We start from the raw sequence: 22,223 nt of genomic DNA, 5'->3' as shown, positions 1-22,223 counted from the left end.
ATCAGAGTCTTTTCCAATGAGTCAACTCTTTGCATGAGGTGGCCAAAGTACTAGAGCTTCAGCTTTAGCATCATTCCTTCCAAAGAAATCCCAGGACTGATCTCCTTCAGAACGGACTGGTTGGATCTCCTCGCAGTCCAAGGGACTCTCAAGAGTCTTCTCCAACACCACAGTTCAAAAGCATCAATTCTTCGGCGCTCAGCCTTCTTCACAGTCCAACTCTCACATCCATACACGACCACAGAAAAAACCATAGCCTTGACTAGATGGACCTTAGTTGGCAAAGTAATGTCTCTGCTTTTCAATATACTGTCTAGGTTGGTCATAACTTTTCTTCCAAGGAGTAAGCATCTTTTAATTTCATGGCTGCAGTCACCATCTGCAGTGATTTTGGAGCCCAAAAAAATAAAGTCTGACACTATTTCCACTGTTTCCCCATCTATTTCCCATGAAGTGATGGGACCGCATGCCATGATCTTCGTTTTCTGAATGTTGAGCTTTAAGCCAACTGTTTCACTCTCCTCTTTCACTTTCATCAAGAGGCTTTTGAGTTCCTCTTCACTTTCTGCCATAAGGGTGGTGTCATCTGCATATCTGAGGTTATTGATATTTCTCCCAGCAATCTTGATTCCAGCTTGTGTTTCTTCCAGTCCAGCGTTTCTCATGATGTACTCTGCATGTAAGCTAAATAAGCAGGGTGACAATATACAGCCTTGACGTACTCCTTTTCCTATTTGGAAGCAGTCCATTGTTCCATGTCCAGTTCTAACTGTTGCTTTCTGACCTGCATACAGATTTCTCAAGAGGCAGGTTAGGTGGTCCGGTATTCCCATTTCTTTCAGAATTTTCCACAGTTTATTGTGATCCACACAGTCAAAGGTTTTGGCATAGTCAATAAAGCAGAAAAGGCCCACAGGTACATGAAAAAAATGCTCAGCGTCACTAATCATGGAAATGCAAATCAAAACCACAATGAGATATTACCTCACACCTGTCAGGTTGGATGTCACCAACAAAAAACAGTAGGTGTTGGTGAGGAATGTGAAGAATTGAAAACCCTGTAAAATGCAAAACGGTGCAGCCACTATGGAAAAGAGTTTTGAAGTTCCTCAAGAGGTTAAAACTAGAAATGCCATCTGATCCGGCAATGTCACATCTGGATATTTATCCAAAAGAATGCGATCAAGATACCAGAGAGATATTCGTACTTCCATGGTCTAAGCAGTATGATGATTCGTAACAGCCATAAATGTCTACTGCTGGATGAGTGGCTAAAGAAACTGTGGTAAATGCATGCGACGGAGTAGTATCAGGCTTAAAACAGAAGGAAATCTGCCACCTGTGACAACACGAGTGAGTCTTGAGGACATAATGCAGTGAAATAAGCCAATCTTAGAAAGACGGATGCTGCCCGATTCCACTTGTATGCGGTATTTAAATTGTCAAGATCATAGAATCTGAGCAGGAGGGTGATTGCCAGGGACTGGGAAGAAAGGAAAACGGGGAGTTACTAATGAATGGGCACGAAGCTTCAGTTACATAACATGAAAAAGATAAGCTCTAGAAATCTGCTGTATGGCATTGTACCCATGTTAACAATAATGTACTATGCATTAAAAATTGTGTTAGGAGGTGAAATATGACTCAGCCACAGAAAAGAATGAAATAATGCCATTTGCAGCAGCCTGCTTATAGTATTAGGTGAAGTAAGTCAGAAAGAGAAAGATAAATACCATATGTTATCACTAATATGTGGAACTTCAACACAGGGAGCTCCCTGGTGGTCCAGTGGTTAAGACTTTGCCTTCCAATGCAGGGGATGCAGGCTCAATCCCTGGTTGGGGTGCTAAGACCCTATATGCCTCTCAGCCAAAAAACCGAATCATAAAACAGACAGACTATTGTAACAAAGTCAATAAAGACTTTAAAAATAATCCACATAAAAAAAATTCTTAAAAAAACACAAAATATAGCACAAATGAGCTTATCTATGAGACAAAAACAGAGCCACAGACATAGAGATCAGACCTGTGTCTGCCAAGCAGCGGAGGGTGGGGGAGGGGAGGGTTGGGAGTTTGGGATTAGCAGACACAAACTAGTATATATAGGCTGGATAAACAACAAGGCCCCACAGTATAGCACAGGGAACTATATTCAATATCCCGTGATAAGCCCATAATGGAAAATAATTTTTAAAAGGAATGTATACATGTATAACTGATTCACTTTGCTATACAGCTTAAATTAATGCAATATTGAAAATCAACTATATTTCAATAAAATACATCAAAAATTTTTAGGAGGGTAGACCTCATGTTAAGAATTCTTCAGTTGAGTTCAGTTCAGTCACTCAGTCGTGTCCGACTCTTTGCGACCCCATGGACTGCAGCATGCCAGGCATCCCTGTCCATCACCAACTCCTGAAGACTACTCAAACTCATGTCCATCACGTCAGTGATGCCATTCAACCATCTTATCCTCTGTCATCCCCTTCTCCTTCTGCCTTCAATCTTTCCCAGCATCAGGATCTTTTCCAATGAGTCGGTTCTTCACATCAGGTGGCCAAAGTATTGGAGTTTCAGCTTCAGCATCTGTCCTTCCAATGAACACCAAGGACTGATTTCCTTTAGGATAGACTGGTTTGATCTCCTTTCAGTCCAAGGGACTCTCAAGAGTCTTCTCCAACACCACAGTTCAAAAGCATCAATTCTCTGGCACTCAGCTTTCTTTACAGTCCAGCTCTCACATCCATACATGACCACTGGAAAAACCACAGTTTTGACTAGATGGGACTTTGTTGGCAAAGTAATGTCTCTGTTTTTTAATATGCTGTCTAGCTTGGTCAGAGCTTTTTGTCCAAAGAGCAAGCGTCTTTTAATTTCATGGCTGCAGTCAGCATCTGCAGTGATTTTGGGGCCTAAAAAAATAAAGTCTGACACTGTTTCCACTGTTTCCCCATCTATTTGCCATGAAGTGATGGAACCGGAATTCTCACCATAACAAAAATGTTTTAAACTGTTAGTTAATTTTTATTTTTAAAAAGTATTGATTTGCTTCTTTCTGCCTATTCTGGGCCTTTACTGCTGCACATGAGTTTCTCCAGTTGTGGTGAGCAGGGGCCGCTGCCTGGTTGCGGTGCCCTGGCTTCTCCCTGCAGGGGCCCCTGTGGCCGCTGAGCGTGGGCCCTCAGCGCCCTGGCTTCTCCCTGCAGCGGCCCCTGTGCTGTGGAGCACGGGCGCTCAGTGCCCTGGCTTCGGTACTTGCAGCCGCCCCTATGGCCGCAGAGCACGGGCGCTCAGTGCCCTGGCTTCCGTACTTGCAGCCGCCCCTGTGGCCGCAGAGCACGGGCGCTCAGCGCCCTGGCTTCTCCCTGCAGGGGCCTCTGTGCCTGCGGAGCACGGGCCCTCAGCGCCCTGGCTTCTCCCTGCAGCGGCCCCTGTGGCCGCGGAGCACGGGCCCTCAGTGCCCTGGCTTCTCCCTGCAGGGGCCCCTGTGCCGCGGAGCATGGGCCCTCAGTGCCCTGGCTTCCTTAGCCACAGCATCAGGCTCAGCAGTTGTGGTGCTGAGTCGCCCTGGTGCATGGCAGATCTTCCCCCAACCAGGCATCAAATCTGGGTCCCCTGCTTCGGCAGGCGATTCTTAACCACCGGACCAACAGGGAAGCCCTAGTTAATTCTTTTAAACTTCCTTTTTCTTCTTTTCCTCTTGGCCGCTGGAAAGTTTGGGGCTAAGGCCTCTGCTCAGTAGTTTCCTTTCAGGTCTAGATTTCTGAGATTCCCATGCGCCCTACTCCATTACTCAGAGCTTAATCCACACATGTCATTTAGAGAGTTTTATTGTACTTGTGCTTTTCACACTCTTGGAAGTAGGCAGGGCATCAGTGGAAAATAAATGAATGCCTCTCAGAGGCACTACAGCAATGAAGGCATTAACACCCAAGCTGCCCGTTCATCAGATTTGTGGCTCTCTTTGAACACTTTTGCAGGCACTGAATTGCTCAAGACTTTGAAAAGCCATAGCTTTATTTTGGACCTCTAGTGGCATTTGCTTCAGGAGTTGAAACTGGAGGTAGAGTTGGGCAGGTGGAAAATGCTGAGCTCATCTGCATGGCACCATTGTGACGAAGGGCAGAGTGCAGAGAAGAAGCATAGGGAGCCCGGGGCCCCCTTTGGAAACTTACCCACAGCAGACTGGGAACACTCGTCCGCTGTCCCCCAGCATCCTGTCTTGAAGGCCAGGAGAACACCTTTCATACTCGTATCCCTGGCACCTAACACAGTGCCTGACTCAGGAGACACACACAACGAGAGGACACACTTGACACGTTTCTTCCGGGCTCATTGCTCCTGGGCTCTGGCCGTGGCGATGGTATTAATTCAAAGAGGGAAACGAAGAGGGGAGCAGGGGCGGAGCAATTGTGAATTTAGCTCCTGCAGTGCTGGGGATGAGAGGCAGGCCACCCAGATGGTGACGTAAATATAGATCATTGGAACAAAATAGAAAGTCTGGAGATAAATCCACACACCTATGGACACTGTTTCTTTGACAAAGGAAGCAAAAATATACAATGGAGAAAACACAGTCTCTTCAACAAGTTGTGCTGGGAAATCTGGTCAGTTGTGTGTAAAAGAATGAAACTAGAACACCATACACAAAAATGAACTCAAAATGAATTAAAGACCTAAATGTAAGACCAGAAACTATAAAACTCTTAGAGGCAAACATAGGCAGAACACTCTCTGACATAAATCACAGCAAGATCGTCTATGACCCACATCCCAGAGTAATGGAAATAAAAACAAATGTAAATAAATAGGACCTAATTAAACTTAAAAGCTTTTGCACAATGAAGGAAACTGTAGGTAAGGTGAAAAGACAGCCCTCAGAATGGGAGAAATAATAGCAAATGAAGCAACTGACAAAGAATTAATCTCAAAAATATACAAGCAACCCATGCAGCTCAATTCCAGAAAAATAAACAACTCAGTCAAAAAGTGGGCAAAAGACCTAAACAGACGTTTCTCCAAAGAAGACATACAGATGGCTAATAAATAAATGAAAAGATGCTCAACATCACCCATTATTAGAGAAATGCAAATCAAAACCTCAATGAGGTATCATCTCACACTGATCAGAATGGCCACCAAAAGTCTACAAACAATACATGCTGGAGAGGGTGTAGAGAAAAGGGAACCCTCTTACCCCATCTTGTGGGGATGCAAACTGGTGCAGCCAACATGGAGAACAGTGCAGAGATTGCTTTAAAAACTGGAAATAGAACTGCCATATGACCCAGCAATCCCACTACTGGGCATACACACCGAGGAAACCAGAATTGAAAGAGACACGTGTACCCCAGTGTTCATTGCAGACTGTCTATAATAGCCAGGACATGGAAGCAACCTAGATATCCCTCAGCAGACGAATGGATAAGAAAGTTGTGGTACATTAGTGGAATATTATTCAGCTATAAAAAGGAATGCATTTGAGTCAGTTCTAATGAGGTGGATGAACCTGGAGCCTATTATACAGAGTGAAGTAAGTCAGAAAGAGAAATACAAATACTGTGTACTAACACATATGTATGGAATTTAGGAAGATGGTACGGACAGTCCTACATGCAGGGCAGCAAAGGAGACTGATGTGAAAAGCAGACTTTTGGACTCAGTGGGAGAAGCCAAGGGTGGGATGATTTGAGAGAATAGCACTGAGGCATGTATATTGCCATACGTAAGCAGATGACCAGTACAAGTTCGAGGCGTGAAGCAGGGTACCCAAAGGCGGTGGTCTGGGACAACCCAGAGGGATGGGCTGGGGAGGAAGGTGGGAGTGGGGTTTAGGATGAGGGGGACACATGTATACCTTTGGCCGATTCATGCTGACGCAGGGCAAAAGCCATCACAATATTGTAATTATCCTCCAGTTAAAATAAATTGATTAACATTTAAGAAAGAAGAAAGAAAGAACCACCCAGCTAGATGTGATCACTTTCTCCTGTGTATTTCCTACCTGCTCGGGAAGTACGGAAGAAAGGACTTCCTAGGTGGTGCAGCAATAAAGAATCTGCCTGCCAGTGCAGGAGATGCAAGAGACGTGACTTTGAACCCTGGGTCAGGAAGATCCCCTGGAGCGGGAAATGGGAACCCACTCCAGGATTCTTGCCTGGGAAATTGCATGGACAGAGGAGGCTGTCGGGCTACAGTCCACGGGGTCGCAAAGAGTCAGAGACGACTGAGCAGGCACGGACACAGCAAGTGTGAGTTCTGAATGAATGACCCATAACATATCTGGCTTTGGATGCTTCTTCTCTGACCAGACTTCTGTCCCCGACTCAGCCCCTCTTTTCCAGCTTCAGTAGCGTCCTCCCCATCTCTCCATCTCCCTCACACCCAGTGCTGCCGGTGAGCTTTCTAGGCCCTACAGTGACCTAACCATCACTGCGGCGCCCACACTCACAACCCTCCGCAGCTCTCAACCATCATGGGGAAACCCGAAACCAACCTGGTGCTCTCAGCCTAGCCTCGTCTGCTTTCCCAACCTGGTGTCTAACGCCTGCCATCCCTACCCTTACCCTGCCATCCCTACCCTTACCCAGAGCAGAGGCATTGCTGGACTCGATGGCAGTAGCTGCAGCCCAGCAGTGCGCGGTCTGTCCGGTCACCCGCAGCTCGTCATTCATTCGCTAATGAACTTCTCGCTCATTCCCTTGCAGTGGTTGAAGCCCATGTCTCCAGGGCTTCACAGCTCTGCCTGACTCTCTGCAGGTGACTTAACCCCTCTGGCCTCAGCTGTTTTGCCTCTGATGTTCCTGTAAATAAGCCAAGGGAAGAAGGAATTTGGCACATAGGAGGGGTTCGATAAGCTTCTTCATTTCCTAAGGAGCCAGCCCCTCAGGTGTCTGAGGCCTGCTTGGCACCCACGAGTCTCTCTTCATGTAAGGAGAGGGCAGGTACCCAGCCAGACTCCTGAGATGACAGGAAACTCCAGTGCCACTCAGGGGTCTTCCTCCTGTGGGAGTGACCGTCCCTCCTTGGCAGTAGCCTTCCCAGGGGGCGCAGGTGGGTGTGAAGAGACTGAAGGTCTGAGGGAGATCACCTAGTCCAGTGACCTTGTTTTGAAAAAGGAAAAAGCTGGATCCTAACCTTGGGGGTTGATGCTGGTTGCAGGGTGAATACCATGCTTCTCAGTTTCTAAATCCAGCCCTGGTTGGCATCATCAAATACCTTTCTCACTGGAAAGACTTCACTACCTTTTTAAAGTATACAAATGCAAGCTGTTTCGAGACAGACTATGTTCTATTTATTGTTGAGTTCCTACCACCCAGAACAGTTCCCCACACAGTAGGTCCTTGCCATGTGTATGTTGAGTGAATGAATGAAGAAACTGGACACAGGTGTTCCAGGGTACTCAGGCATCCATGGGATTTCCAGGGCCTCCTCTAAGGGGTTCCCTGTTGTCAAGGTAGCAATGCGTAGAAAGCCTCCATCTGGTCCAAGACCTAGAATTAATAGGAAAATGTGGAAGAGCTTCACATCCATATGATGTCACTGGAGGACTGCTGAAGCACTCCCATGTGGACCCCAGGCCACTGTGCCCCCAGATAGAACACCTGGTAGGCCTTCGCAAAAAAGAACTTGACTGACTTGGAAAATGGCTCTTGACATGACACATTCCGGAAAAGAGAGGTGTTTCTTGGCAGAGACGTGACTGTAATTGCAAGGGACAACTAGTCATTATAGGCTGTCCTTTTCAAGACTCAAGAGTGGCGGCCAGATGTCCCGGCCACATGCTGATTTTTCCAGCCTCCTTTCATGAACAAACCTCAAGGAAACCGTGTGTCCAGGTGGCCTGGTTGCAAGTCTTTCTGATGGTTGTGTCTCTTGGTAAGGACATGACTGAAACACATTATCTCTATAGATGGGAACCCACAGAAAAGCTGACTCCAGAGACCCAGAACACTTTTCTTGGCTGGTAGGCAGAGTGCCGAGTCTGGGTCCCCATGTCCTCCTCTAAGCCTGAATTCTTAGGAAGCTGATCTGGGCTGACTGGCACTGCTCTGTGCACCCTGAACACACTCAATGAGAGTCATCCACAATAATTCAGAGCAAAGAGGAAACTGCGGTTCCAGGCCTCCCCAGGGGCCACCTGTCCCCGAATCAGTGCTGATGGGGAACGCAGGCCTAGGGAGGAGTTCTGTCCTGAAGACCATCCTTGTCAGCCCCATGCTCCTTTCAGGGCTGTGACTCAGCTCAGCAGCCTCCACTGCGGCTCAAAGGCCACATTAGCTAAACTCTGATCATCACCTCTTCCCCTTTCTCTGAGCCTGTGTGCAGAGTCAGGGCACCTGGCCCCTGTGCCCAAGCGCTGGGGGAGCAGGACTGTCCTGAGGCTGGCCGAGCTCTCACTGCGCAACTGGAATGACTCTGACCCCATCAGTCCACTTCTACCCCGGAGTCAGATGTCTGAAGTCTCTTTACTCTCCTTTGAATTCTTCCTGCTCTCTTTTCAGACTAAGTGCTGAGAGGAGGCTCTCCTAACCTGTGTCCAGTATTTCATGGTGAGCCCACCGGTCACATCTTTTCTGCTGGGAGAGAAGACAGCCGGGGCAGCCCGGGCTTGTTCCCCAAGGCTTCTCACACCCTGGGTGGCAGGTCGTTCTTAATTTCCCTCAGGACTTTCTTACCTTAAATAATGGCATTCACTTCTCCAAAATGACTCAGAGCCCAGGTGTAATGGTCATCCGTGGCCAGCTAGCTCCTGGTGCAGGCTCCTTTGGGAGAAGGTATTTGGGGTCGCCTGGCTTAGAGTCAGAGAGGTCTGAGGTCTGAGAGGGTTGCTCTCTCAGCAGAGGCTGGTTCTGGTCTGTAGTTTCACTATTTTCTTTTAGAGACACATGCTGCTCGTTTGTTTGTTTCTAAGAGGAGGACCCAGCCTGGTAGTTCACTCCTAGATCTCTGAACATACCTTTGTCCCAGAAGTTCCCCAGGGCTGGCTTGAAGGAGCCTTAGAAAGAGAGGGAATGAGCAGCCAGTTCCTTAAAGTCAAGGCCAAGCCAGGAACCCAGCTGGGTGGCCTTCTGTTTCTCTGATCTCCTCAGCTATCCACCCTCAGGCCTTCATCACCTTCCTGCCCATGTGCTCATCTCCTCTGCCTCCTGGGTCTTAAGCCATTTGTAACCTGGGATTCACTCCCAAGCCATCAAGGTTGTTCCCGCCCCACACCAGCTCTTAGCTTTCGCTTAAGTGCCTGGGGACTGACAGGGCACCTCCTTTGGCCTCTCAGGCTAGTTTGGTCAGTCCCTATGGGCTCCAGTCCATGGGGTCGCTAGGAGTCGGACACAACTGAGCGACTTCACTTTCACTTTTCACGCTCCTGCATTGTAGAAGGAAATGGCAACCCACTCCAGTGTTCTTGCCTGGAGAATCCCAGGGGCAGGAGAGCCTGGTGGGCTGCTGTCTATGAGGTCGCACAGAGTCGGACACAACTGAAGCGACTTAGCAGCAGCAGCAGCAGCAATGATGTTCCAAGCCTGAATGCAGAAAACACTTCTTTTCTGACTTAGTGCCCTTCTGGGCAGCTGCCAAACTAGCACCCTCTTCTCTCCCATCTTGTACTCACCCCGACTTTCAAGACAAGCTCGCTGTCCATATCTGGCCTGCCCCCTCTCTCCTCCAGGCCAGGGATTGGATTGTTTCTATGACATGATTTAGTCCTGCACATAACTTACCTCGGGGTGTGGATCTCATTGAGAGCAAACTTTATGCACTTCTTTTCCTCCAGTGGCATCTCCTGTGAATGGAATCTGACAACTGAGATGGAGCAGAGCAACCCACTGAGCAGGAAAGAAAGAAAAACACAGGTTTCAATGTTTCTAACTTGTTGTGAGATGGCTATCTCTAAGAGAAAAGCTCCGCTTTCAGTGGAATGAGAATCAGCTGTACTGAGCTTAACATCCCATCTCTTTCTACGCCAATGGCCAGGATGTGTCTGTTTTACTTTGCTCAGCCTGGAGTGGAGCATGTGTGTGTGTCTGTGCATGTGCGCACGCGTGCACTTGCGTGCATGTGTGGCCATCTGTGCATTTGCTCACTGTTTCCCACAGATCACTCTCTGGTGAGCTGAGAGCATTTTGTCTTTGAGCAGCATTACTCCAACGACTGTCATCTTGGAGGCTTGTAAGTCTGTATACTTCTCGGTTCAATCAGGAATAGACATTACCCTTCATTTCTCCTTTAGAGTTGAAATGAATGTTAATCGATATATAAAAAAAAATCCCTGCCACTTGGATTTTAAGTTATCTATCATATGTCAGCCCACCCCAGTATTCTTGCCCAGAGAATGCGCATGGACAGAGGAGCCTGGCGGGCTACAGTCCATAGGGCCGCAAAGAGTCGGGCACGACTGAGTGACTAAGCATGGCGCATCATATATCTCTACAGGATGAAATCAGCTACAGCTGCTCAGCTGGTATCTGCCAGGCTAACACACGCCATCCACAGGCCAAAGCAAGAGTTGTTTCTATTTTATTTTATATACCTTATATATTTCATGTCTTTATTTTATATCTCTTCCATGCAGAAATCATGTTGGTTTTATATTTCCTTAGCTTCAGTAAGTGGAGGAGGCAATGGCACCCCACTCCAGTACTCTTGCCTGGAAAATCCCATGGACCGAGGAGCCTGGTAGGCTGCAGTCCATGGGGTCGCACAGAGTCGGACATGACTGAGCGACTTCACTTTCACTTTTCTCTTTCAAGCATTGGAGAAGGAAATGGCAACCCACTCCAGTGTTTTTGCCTGGAGGATCCCAGGGACGGGGGAGCCTGGTGGGCTGCCATCTATGGGGTCACACAGAGTTGGACACAACTGAAGCAACTTAGCAGCAGCAGCTTCAGTAAGGGGCTTCCCAGGTGGCATAGTGGCAAAGAATCCCCATGCTAAGGCAGGAGACTCAAGAGACAAGGGTTCAATCCCTGGGCTGATCTGAAGGAAGATCCCTTGAAGAAGAAAACGGCAGTGCTCTCCAGCATTCTGGCCTATGAAATCCCATGGACAAAGGAGCCTGGTGGGCTATACAGTCCATGGGGTTCCAAAGAGTCGGACATGACTGAGTGACTGAGCTCACACACACACACACAGCTTCAATAAATGGCAGCTTATTTGGTTAGAATTAGTGATGGGCTTTTGTCTCCCAAAGAGTTTGAAGGATAAAGATTATAGAAGGCTACCAAATTTATTATTTTAAAGATCTGACCGTGCATCAATTGTCAGTAAATTGATGAGTGATTTTTGTGCAATATTGCCCAATCTGTGAAATTTATTTTCAGAGAAAAATATTATCAAATAAGTTTAGGAAATGCTAAGTATTGACTTCTCACCCTTGAAAAATCACCACAGTGAAAGATATGAAATATATATATATATAATATTAAGCTTATACTGAAAACTGAATTTCCCCAAGGAAAAGAGACCAAGTTGATTTTGTTTAATCTGGTTTGTGTCCAAGCTTGGTTATCACAGATAATGTACTTTCATCTCAGGGAACTGGTTTCTCTTAATACATCTGTTGGGCAATGTTGCCCTGATGTATATCCTCTTGGAAGTGTGCAGAGCTCCACTCCTCTCTCATCAGTAGGCAAGGCGCGTTTATTACTACAACATAAGATAATAGCTCATGACAGATAAGCCTCCTAAGAGCAGACAAATCGATTGGTTCATATTTGGGCTTTTTCTCAACTTCAAAAGGCCCAAGCGGTAAACAGCAGCACTTAGCCAATCTGCTTCCAATTTGCACATTCTGAAAACAGTCTGGCTTTCAGGTAAAGGCATGATGAAAAAAAAAACCCAGTCTTTTTTTCTTTTCCCCCGCATAGAAATCTGCCTTTTGTAAATGTCTTCAACTTTCTGGCTCCAGATAAATCAGAAATATCCCAAGAAAAACTGTCTTTTGAGTATTTTGGGTTTTTCACACCATCTCCAAGAAAATATCATAAGATTTGACCTCTAAGTTGGCAGAGATTCAAGTTGGCCGCATTCCATCTGTTCAGTCCTAATTCCAGCCTGGGACAGGAGAGTGAGGGGGAATCGAGGTATTCTGCATCACATCTGGGTACAGAAGACAGCAGAGGGTGGGTTTAACCAAGCCATCCAGGCACTGATGGTATGGGCCTCACAAGAATAAGTCTTGCTTTGAGTTGTCTGCTGGGCAGACTGCAGTGGGATGGGGGCAGGGGAGGCACCGGCTAGCCCCCCTTCCTCCATCCCTAAATGATCAGGTAGGAGGAGCTCATTTGCAGCTTACTTTTTCTTCTGACCGCCTGTCACATCCTGTACTTTAACTCTCCTCCTGTGATGTCACCCCATCCAGTGACCAGCACCTTTCATACTTCACGTCCCATCTGCAGAATGGATGGACAACAAAATTCTGCTGTAGCACAAGGAACTGCATTCAATGTCTTGGGATGAACCACAATGAACAAGAAAAGAAAGAGAAAGAATATATATATGCATAACCAAGACACTTTGCTGTACAGCAGAAATGAACACCGCGTTGTAAATCAGCTACACTTCAATTAAACAAAATCTGAAACAACAACAAAAAACAGCTCTCAGATTCTTTCCAACCAAGACGTGAACTTTTGAACGTTATTCTTCCTAGGAGTTTTTGAATGTGAACAAGTGTCTGAAATTCTCCTGAGATTTCTGCCTGGCCCAGGCCTACCCCCCATCTCAGCTGTTTCCAGGGAGAATCCAGCCTCTCCCTGCAATGATAACTTCTAGCAAGAATAGCCACAGATCGCTTTTCTGTCTGCATGGGAGGCGCTGCATTGCGTGCATTCTCTTGAGGACCCAGGAGGTCAAATGGTAGCTCCATTTTATTATTCTTACTTTGGCCATGCTGCCCGGCATGTGGGACCTTGGCTCCCTAACCAGGGGCCAAACCCCCGCCCCCTGCACCAGGAGGAAGAGGGAGGACCATTGGACTGCCAGGGAACTCCTGTTAGTAGCTCCATTTTGGAAACGAGGGGGAAAGTCTGAGAGTGGTTGACTGCCCCCCATGGATGGATGGCTGAGCTGGCTTCACAGAAGCAGAGGTCCAGACCACAGGCTTTTGATGGTTCTGCATGCTTTCTGCTGAGAGCCCAGCCTGGTTGGGTAGCTGTGGTTCTCAGCCAGCAGCTGGAGCTGATGGTGAGCAGATGCAGGAGGCCCCTGAGCCCCTCAGTGGCCCACAGAAGGGTCCACTCTGACCCTCTTCTTCCAAGAACCTCTACAGACACAGGACTTCTGGCAGCCCTCACCACTGTGTCCCTAGAATATAGGGCAAGAGATCGAGGATTTGTCCTCACTGGGAGTCCCTTCCTCCCTGTTCTTATTTCCTAGGATGGTGTCTCTGCTCCTGAGCGTCCATCTCCTGGCTCTCTGTATCAACCTCTCTTCCTCATATGAACCACTCCTTACTTTGACCACTTGACTGCGGGGAGGTAAATTATATTTAAAATACACAAAATGTGTTTTTATTACTGGTTGTCTCAGCATTTCCCCAAAATCACATCATACATGTGCATAAGTGTGACTGCGCTTTGGCACATTAGTCTCTGCACACAGGCACACACACAAACGTGCATAATACCTATGCCACCTCATGGTTAATGAGGAGAACTGTCCTTGCCACTTTGCTCCCCTGAACAAGTGATGCTTTCTGGAGAGGGAGGGAATCTTGGCTGACGTTCACTTTATGATGCTCATATGATTCTGCTTTATTAACATCGTGCCAGGGACTTCTGAATCATTAGGTAACTGAGTAGTGAAACCCTGACTGCTCCACAGCAGTCAATGTGAAGAAGATGGCTCCACCAATTTAGCCCTTAGAAAATTTAGCCCCCAGTAAACACATATAGAGGGTTTCCCAGGTGGCACTAGTGGTAAAGAATCCACCTGCCAATGCAGGAAATTGAAGAGATGTGAGTTCAATCCCTGGGTCAGGAAGATCCCCGGAGGAGGGCCTGGTAATCCACCCCAGAATTCCTGCCTGGAGAACCTCATGGACAGAGGAGCCTGGCGGGCTACAGTCCATGGGGTCACAAAAAGTCGGACACGACTGAAGCGACTTAGCATGCGTGCATGCAAACACATGCGGAACACCTAGCAGTAACAAATACACGATGGGCCTTGGGGATGCGAAATTGAAAAGACCCAGTTCTGGGGACTTCCCTGGCCGTCCAGTAGTTAAGACTTCACCCTCCAATGCAGGGCGTGCAGATTTGATCCCTGGGTGGGGAACTACAATCCTTAAAGCCTCACAGCCAAACATCAAACAGAAGCAACATTGTAACAAATTCAATAAAGACTTTGAAAATGACTCACATTAAAAAAAAAAAAAAAAAAACCTTTAAGAAAATAGCTGGTCCCTAATCTCATGGAGGGAATCTGCAGTCAAGACAGAAGAGCTATGCCTTCCGGGGTGACAACGTTGCCACCAGGGCCTTAGGGCAGCAGAAAGAGCAATGGCAGCAGAGAAGATGACTCCGTTCCTTATGAGCTGGAACTGGCTTTGCATTTTTGCCTTTCTTTAATTTGGAAATATTTGGTGTCTAAAACTAGATTTGAAGCCCCAGAAGAGAAAAAATCATCCTGCCTTTGTTCTCTCACTCTCCGTGTTGTCACTGAGCAGAGCCATCTGCCTGCAGTCGCACTGTAAGTGCAAAGGCAGCCTGCTTCTGTGCCAGGAAGGAGTGCGACGGAGAGACCTCAGGGGTGCTCAGAGGACCAGCTAACAGGAAGGGGGCCAAAGCGTCTCGTAGGTAAACTTGAAGAGAGTTTACCTCTTCAAACAGGAACTCCTCACCATGACCCAGTAAAGAAGAACAGTGCTAGAGCGTAGCTTTCAGACCCCAGTAGTATCTCTAGGAGGTGCTGTTGTTCAGTGGCTCAGTTGTGTCCAACTCTTTGTGACCCCGTGGACTGCAGCACGCCAGGCTTCCCTGTCCTTCACCATCTCCCAGAGCTTGCTTAAACTCATGCCCATTGAGTCAGGGATGCCATCCAACCATCTCATCCTCTTTTGCTCCCTTTTCCTTTTGCCCTCAATCTTTCCAGCATCAGGATCTTTCCCAGTGAGTCGGCTCTTCACATCAGGTGGCCAAAGTGTTCAAGCTACAGCTTCAGCATCAGTCCTTCCAATGAATATTCAATATTGACTTCCTTTAGGATTGACTGGTTTGATTTCCTTGCAGTCCATGGGACTCTCAAGAGTCTTCTCCAACACTGCAGTTCAAAAGCATCAGTTTTTCAGTGCTCAGCCTTCTTTATGGTCCAACTCTCAGATCCATACATGACTACTGGAAAAACCATAGCTTTGACTGTACAGACTTTTATTGTCAAAGTAACATCTCAGCTTTTTAATACACTGTATAGGTTTATCATAGCTTTTCTTCCAAGGAGCAGGAGGTGTTGAGGGAATATGAAAATCCACCGTGTGACCATGATCACATCAACCAGGGAGCTGTGGGGCGGACGCTGGGGAGGCCTGGGGGCAGAGGGACACCCTGCCCTGGCCAGAGGCCCATGGGCTCTAGTGCTCACTTTGGTGTGTTGGAGGGCACATTGCCTGATCAGGGATCATCTCTCTCCCAGCAGGCAATAGAGACTCGAATATATGACCGTCCATAGTGGTTGGATGTAAAACAGAAATGACAAGAAATCAGGGCTCACAAACTTCGTATGAGACCAATAGACTCTAAAACAAAGGACATAAAGAAAGATAAAGAAGGACACTGTGTAACAAGGAAAGGGTCAATTAGAGAAGAAGCTATTATACTCATCAACAAAAATGCCCCTAGTATGGGTGTATGCATGCTCAGTCGGTCAGTTATGTCCAACTCTTTGTGGCTCCGTGGACTATAGTCCACCAGGGGATTATAGTCTGTGCACAGAATCTTCCAGGCAAGAATACTGGAGTAGAATGCCATTTCCTCCTCCAGGGGATCTTCCTGACCCTGAGGTTGAACCCCCATCCCCTGCAGATTCTTTACCAATAGTGCCACCTGGAAAACCCCATGCCCCCAAAACAGGAGCACCCAAATACATAAAACAAATACTAACAGACATAAAGGGAGAGATTGATGGGAGCACAATAAGAGTAGAATACTATATATCCCATTGACATGAATGGACAGATCTTCTGGACAAAAACTCAATAAGGCAACAGAGATCCTAAATGATACAATGGAACAATTAGACTTAATTGATATTTTCAGGACATCACAGGCAAAACAAAAAACAGAATACTCATTCCTTTCAAGTGAACATGGAACATTTTATAGGACCAACCACATAGTGGTTGGAGTGTGTGGTCAATTCCACTTGGCGATCATCTTCTTCCTCCAGTTAAGGCTTCACTTTTGCTAATCCCCACTCCAGCCTCCTGCATGTTCCTACAGAGACTTGGTTGGAAATGCCTGGGTGGGGCAGGATTGTTGATAGTGTTGAATAAATGGGAGATGATGGCACTAGTAGTAAGCAGAGCACCACTCTGAACCTCAAAACTCTGTTTTAGCATCTGCTTTTTAACATTTGCTTTTATGAACATTTTGATAAACACGTAAGTAATAATCCATGAGAAACAGATATCTATACATCACATGTGTCAACAGATATACATTTAACTTCATGGATTCTATAAACATTTCTATGGATTCTTTGCCTTGGAATTTTCCTGATTGTAAAAATGAGTTGTGTTGTTCCTGTCTCAAAATTGTTGTCCTTCTTGATTGCTCGTCATCTGATTCTTATGTCACTATATTGTGATTGTCTATCCACATTTCTAGATCTTCCATGCGACTGAACTTCTTGGCAGTACCCTGTTACCAGTTTGGCATGGACAAGTCAGTGCTAAAGTTTCAGTTGAATGAATGAATGAATGGACACCATGTTTGATATGATAGAGGGGGGTCTTGGGCTCGCACTAAGGTTCTCAGTTGAGCCAAGATGGCTTTGGGTCTTAATCATTTTTCACACACGGGAGTTCGTACCCTCCTAAGCTGTGTTCATACTCACAAAACTTCTGTGTCCACCCTCAGAAATGCCTAATATATATAGCTTTCTATTTACATTCTGGACAATCAATTTGCAAACCAATGTAAATTTTCAAATTCTCTCATTTGAAAAAGACAGGGACAGACATAGTCCTGTTTTGCAGAATGAGATGAAAAAACAAAAAACCAAAGCTGTTTCCTCTTCTCCCTGCGCCATCAGCTCTGGGCGGAATGCAGTGCCACCTGGCTGCGTCCCAAAATTAGGGCTTCCCCTGCTGGGAGCAAGAGTGCAGATGCTACTGGAAATTCATCCGAGGAGTCTTTAGGCTCACATACAGGCTTCAGAGAATTCTGCACATGTGCTAAAATTATTTGCGGTTAGGTCTCCAGACTGACACATGAATAAACAGGGCTGCTCCTCACTGACGCATAAGAACTCGTTAGAGGGTATTAATAGAAGGCCAAGTATGTAAAGCATGAGGCTTCCCCAGTGGCTCAGTGCTAAAGAACCCACCTGCCATACAGGAGCCACAGGAGGCATGGGTTCTATCTCTGGATGGGGAATCTCCCCTGGAGAAGGGCATAGCAACCTACTCCAGTGTTCTTGCTGGGAGAATCCCCATAGCCAGAGGAGCCTGGCGGGCTACAGTCCATATAGTCACAAAGAGTCAGACATGGCTTAGCATGCATGCAAGCATGTAAATGATGAACCCCTTGATCTGGGAAATCAGAGGCTAGTGAATCCTAGGAGCCATGCCAAAGCAGAGAGGAGGTGCAAATTCCTTGGTCTCTGGGAGCAGGAGGTGAGAGGCCCGGAGTGCTGGCTGGGTCACAAGGGACTAAAGAGAAGGCATATCTTGGTTTGTGATGTGATGTGACTTTTTCCAATGTCATGTAACCCAATGGCCCAGGGAATCTGTAGGAGAAGAGACAAAGAAAGGAGAAAAGATGAAGAAAACTTGTAGTTGAGTTACACATTGCCTTGAAGAGATTGTATACCATTTGAGCAAAATCTACTTCCAGTTAAGTTAGTTCCTCCTATCCCACCCACTCATGGGAAGTTTTCAAACATGACCCAGCACTGGTGTTCAGGCCTGCTTTTAGCCTGAGCAAAGAAAGAAGACATTCTTCAAGTAAGTTCTTTAAATTTAGAAGACGTTCTGACCTAGATTCTTAACTCCCGAAAGAAAAGAAACAAGAAAAATCTCAAAGGGGCCTGGAAAGCATATTGGAGATCAGGGAATTGTTTCCCTGCACAGAAGAACAGTCCTCCCAGACAGAGGGTAGGCCCTGCAGAACCTCCGATGTGGGGAGGGGATGGAGCAGGCACCCACGGCAGCCCCATCCTTCTTGGGATAAATTGGGGTAACCAATGCCATCATTGGAGTATGACAGCGCCGTCTCCCTTTTGTCTTTACAGTTTGTAAAACACTTGTGCACAGCTCCTTTCACGCCCTCCTCACACAGCGGGGAGGTGAGCCAGGCTGTTTCACCATAATCCCACAGTGAATGGTTCCCCCATCACTGCCTTCAGAGCACTGCCCAGGCTGTGCTCTGGCTATTTTTCCTAAAGCACTAATGGGCTGGGGCATGTTGACGCTAGGCTGGAGAACTAGGGAATACCTAACATGGATCCCCAAGCACCCTTCCTCCCTCCTGATCCCCGGAGGGAGAAGTAGAGATAAGACATAGCAGATGAGGGACCCCAGGCCCCCTCTATTTTCAGCTGAGCTCCTGTGGGCAAATCTGCAGCATGAAGAGAGAACCTCTTCTACTCCCTAAACATAAACTGAGTGTTTAACTCCAAGCAAAAAGCCCATTGATTGGTGAAGAAGACAAAAGAGAATAAGAGACTCCACCCTGGCAGGGCGGTCTCTGCCTTTCTTTCTCCAGCTCTTTCTCACTCGGCGAGGCAGAATGAGTTTGGAGCAGGAAGGATCAGAGGGCGGCCCATATGGGACTTTCTAAAACCTGGTGGCCTTACCCACTGGAAAAGGAGGCCCACTCAGTGTCCCGGAAATGGGCTCCCTGGGACTAGAACTGGCGAGAGGGAGATGGGAAATTTGTACACTAACCCAGAAGGGTGCCGAGGGCAGCCTCGAGTCTCAAGCACCTCTATAGCCGCGGCCCCATGTGACCACTGTGACACACAGTGCCCTCAGGAGAGATTTCTCCTCTCTGAAAGAGCATGGGGCTCTGATCTCACGACTAGTGAGTGGTGGCGCTGGAGCCTGGGCTCGGGCTTTCTAATTGGGTGTGACTTTCTTTACATGATGTGGTTGTGCCACAGGACATCCTTCTCAGGCAAGTGGAAATGTGGCAGCTGAGTTCAGGAGTACTGTGAGTCTTTTGAAGTCGAATGCATATTTTCAGTGTGTGCATATTCTGGGGAGAGGCTCCCTGGGTCTCAAATGGGTCTCCTTCCCTCTCTTCTGAATGGATAGAATGCCCAAGACCTCCCTGTGTTCACATCTTCACCTTTGGAAGGTGTCTAACCTGTACTTTCAAATCAGGAGAATTGACTCACTTAGGAGTGCATTTTCTCTAACTTAAAAAAAAATTAAGAGAATCACTTTTCAGCCCTAAAATATATCATCTGTCAAGTGAGAACGACAGGGAATGTCATGAAGACTATTGAAAGACAGATGCTCCCATATACTAACCCCCACCAGTAACTATACTACCTTGGAGGATCACTAAAATAGTCACTTTAAAAGGCTCATTACCTCATGGATTCTGAGCTGGGGAACCAATAAAAGAACCAGTAATATTAGAAATATGCTCCAAAGGTTGTTGGTTTTTTTTTTTTTTTAGTTGTTTCTGGTGATGGCTAGGGGAGAATTTGGAGATACAGGAGGAAGGGAAGAAAACCTTCAGTGACTTAGTGAATTTTTCATATTTGTTACTTAAAATGAGTACTAGTCAGGACAGGGTTGACTGCGCTGCTGTAATGACTAATATCCAAATTGCAAGGGTTTAAAGCCATAAAAGTGTATTTCTGCTTATACTACAGTTACCACTGACTAGAAGGGGTCTCTGATCTTCAGAATTGCCAAAGGACCCAGGCTGGTGGGGGCTTCATCATTTTCTGACAATGCCAGCTTCACACAAGTTTTCAGAGGTGGCTGGAGTGAGGTCATTTCTGCTTGCATTCCTTTCAGCTACAGAAAGTCACATGGCCAAACTCAGCATCAAGAGAGGCAGGGATACCTTGGGTGGTATTTAATCCCCCAATCCTGTGTGCATCCAAAGGATGTCTGCATTCTTTTCTATCCTGAGATGAGTTCCAAATAGTCATGTGGCATAGAAAGAAACAAAACCAAGGGTTTCTGCGCTTCATCTAAATAACCATTTTTCAAATCTGACCTGAAGCTGAACAACCGTATTTACACTACAGAGTTGAAGTGTCCTCTACAAAAGATGCATGTCTAAAATCTATGGAAAGAATATGCTTGTTTGAAAAAGAATTTATTTATTTAGGTATCTGAATATAGTTGATTTAAAATGTTATGTTAGTTTCAGGGGAATCACAGTGCACTGATTCAGACAGATACAGGAACAGGTACAGAAACAGGTATAAACATAGCTATAGATATATACATAGATAGGCTTACCAGGTGCCGTAAGTGGTAAAGAACCCACCTGCCAATGCAGGAGACATAAGAGACATGGATTTGATCCTTGGATCAGGAAGATCCCCTGGAGGAGGCATGGCAACCCACTCCAGTATTCCTACCTGGAGAATCCCATGGACAGAGGAGCCTGGAGGGCTATAGTCCATAGGGCTGCAAAGAGTCAGACATGACTAAAGTGACTGAGCATGCACGCACATAGATACAGATATTCTTTTTCAGTTTCTTTTCCCTTTTAGGTTATTACAAAATGCTGAGTAGAGTTCCCGGTGCTATAAGTAGTTCCTTTAGGTTATCTATTTTATATATAGCAGTATATATATGTGGAGAAGGAAATGGCAACCTGCTCCAGTGTTCTTGCCTGGAGAATCCCAGGGATGGGGGCGCGTGGTGGGCTGCTGCCTGTGGGGTCACACAGAGTTGCACATGATTGAAGCGACTTAGCAGCAGCAGCAGCAGCAGTGTATATATAAGTGAATCCCAAACTCCTAATTGATTCCTCCCTCTTTCCCATTTGGTAACCATGAGTTTATTTTCTATGTCTGCGAGTCTATTTCTGTTTTGTAAGTAAGTTCATTGGTATCATTGTTTTATGTTCCACGTATAAGTGATGTTGTTTGGTGTTTGTCTTTCTCTGACTTACTTCCCTTAGTATGATCATCTCTAGGTCTATCCATGACGCTGCAAATGGCATTATTTTGTTTGGGAAGAATTTATTAACCAGTGCCTCCAACTAACCAAGAATCTACTTGGTGAGAAAGCACAATTAAAATATTCAGGCTCTAGCTGTCTTTCTAAAATGGGTGGTCATGGAATTCACAGTGCAACATTTCTGAAGAGGTGTGTTATTGCAAAGGAATTGCATTATGTTTAAACGTAGTTACTCTGGAAGGTGCTTTTGCACACATTGGTCACTTTCAGGCTATCAGCTAAGCTCCACGTGCTGTGCTGTTTCGGGTAGCAGGCGATAATTGAAAACGATATGGAGAAAATTAGCGTGGACTCTTCTCAAGGATGACACTCAAACTAGTGAAGCATTCTATATTTTGAGGAGAAGAGGAATAAAGTTCTGTGAAAGGATGATGGTGGTGGCTGCCCAACAGTGTGAATTATTCTTAATGTCACTGAGTTGTATACTTAGTGGTGAAAATGGTAAATTTTGTGTGATATGTATTTTACCACAATAAAAGTATCATGTTAAACTGATAATATTTTGGATATACTCAATTAAATAAAATGTATTATTATCATTACAAAAAAAGTCAGGGTGCTGGTTAAAACATAGCTGGTGCAGACATCTATCTTGCAGTCACAGGTTGTACTATAGAAAGGCAGATGCTGACTGTCTAATACCTATAACACTTTATTTGAGTAATGGTTGGCAAGTATCACTGGACCCAATCATTGCAGACGTAGTAACTTGTTCAACCCTTAAAACAACACTGATGGAGTTATTAGTCTCTGCACTTGACAGATGAAGAAACAAAGCCTTAAAGAGGTTCGCTGGTCCAAGGTCATTTGGCTGATAGGAGACGTTGTCGTTTAGTCACTAAATC

The 22,223-nt window shown here is 46.2% G+C and overlaps 1 non-coding gene across 1 annotated transcript; it reads left to right on the top strand.

The window, feature by feature from the left end:
• Nucleotides 1-21,614: 21,614 nt before the first annotated feature.
• Nucleotides 21,615-21,716, top strand: LOC138088067 (U6 spliceosomal RNA). Its single transcript, XR_011145657.1, has one exon. It is a non-coding gene; the product is annotated as a U6 spliceosomal RNA (small nuclear RNA).
• The last annotated feature ends 507 nt before the right edge of the window (nt 21,717-22,223 follow it).

Source organism: Capricornis sumatraensis, chromosome 10, assembly GCF_032405125.1.
Source record: "Capricornis sumatraensis isolate serow.1 chromosome 10, serow.2, whole genome shotgun sequence".
NCBI lineage: Eukaryota > Metazoa > Chordata > Mammalia > Artiodactyla > Bovidae > Capricornis > Capricornis sumatraensis.
This window is presented reverse-complemented; position numbering and strand designations above follow the sequence as displayed.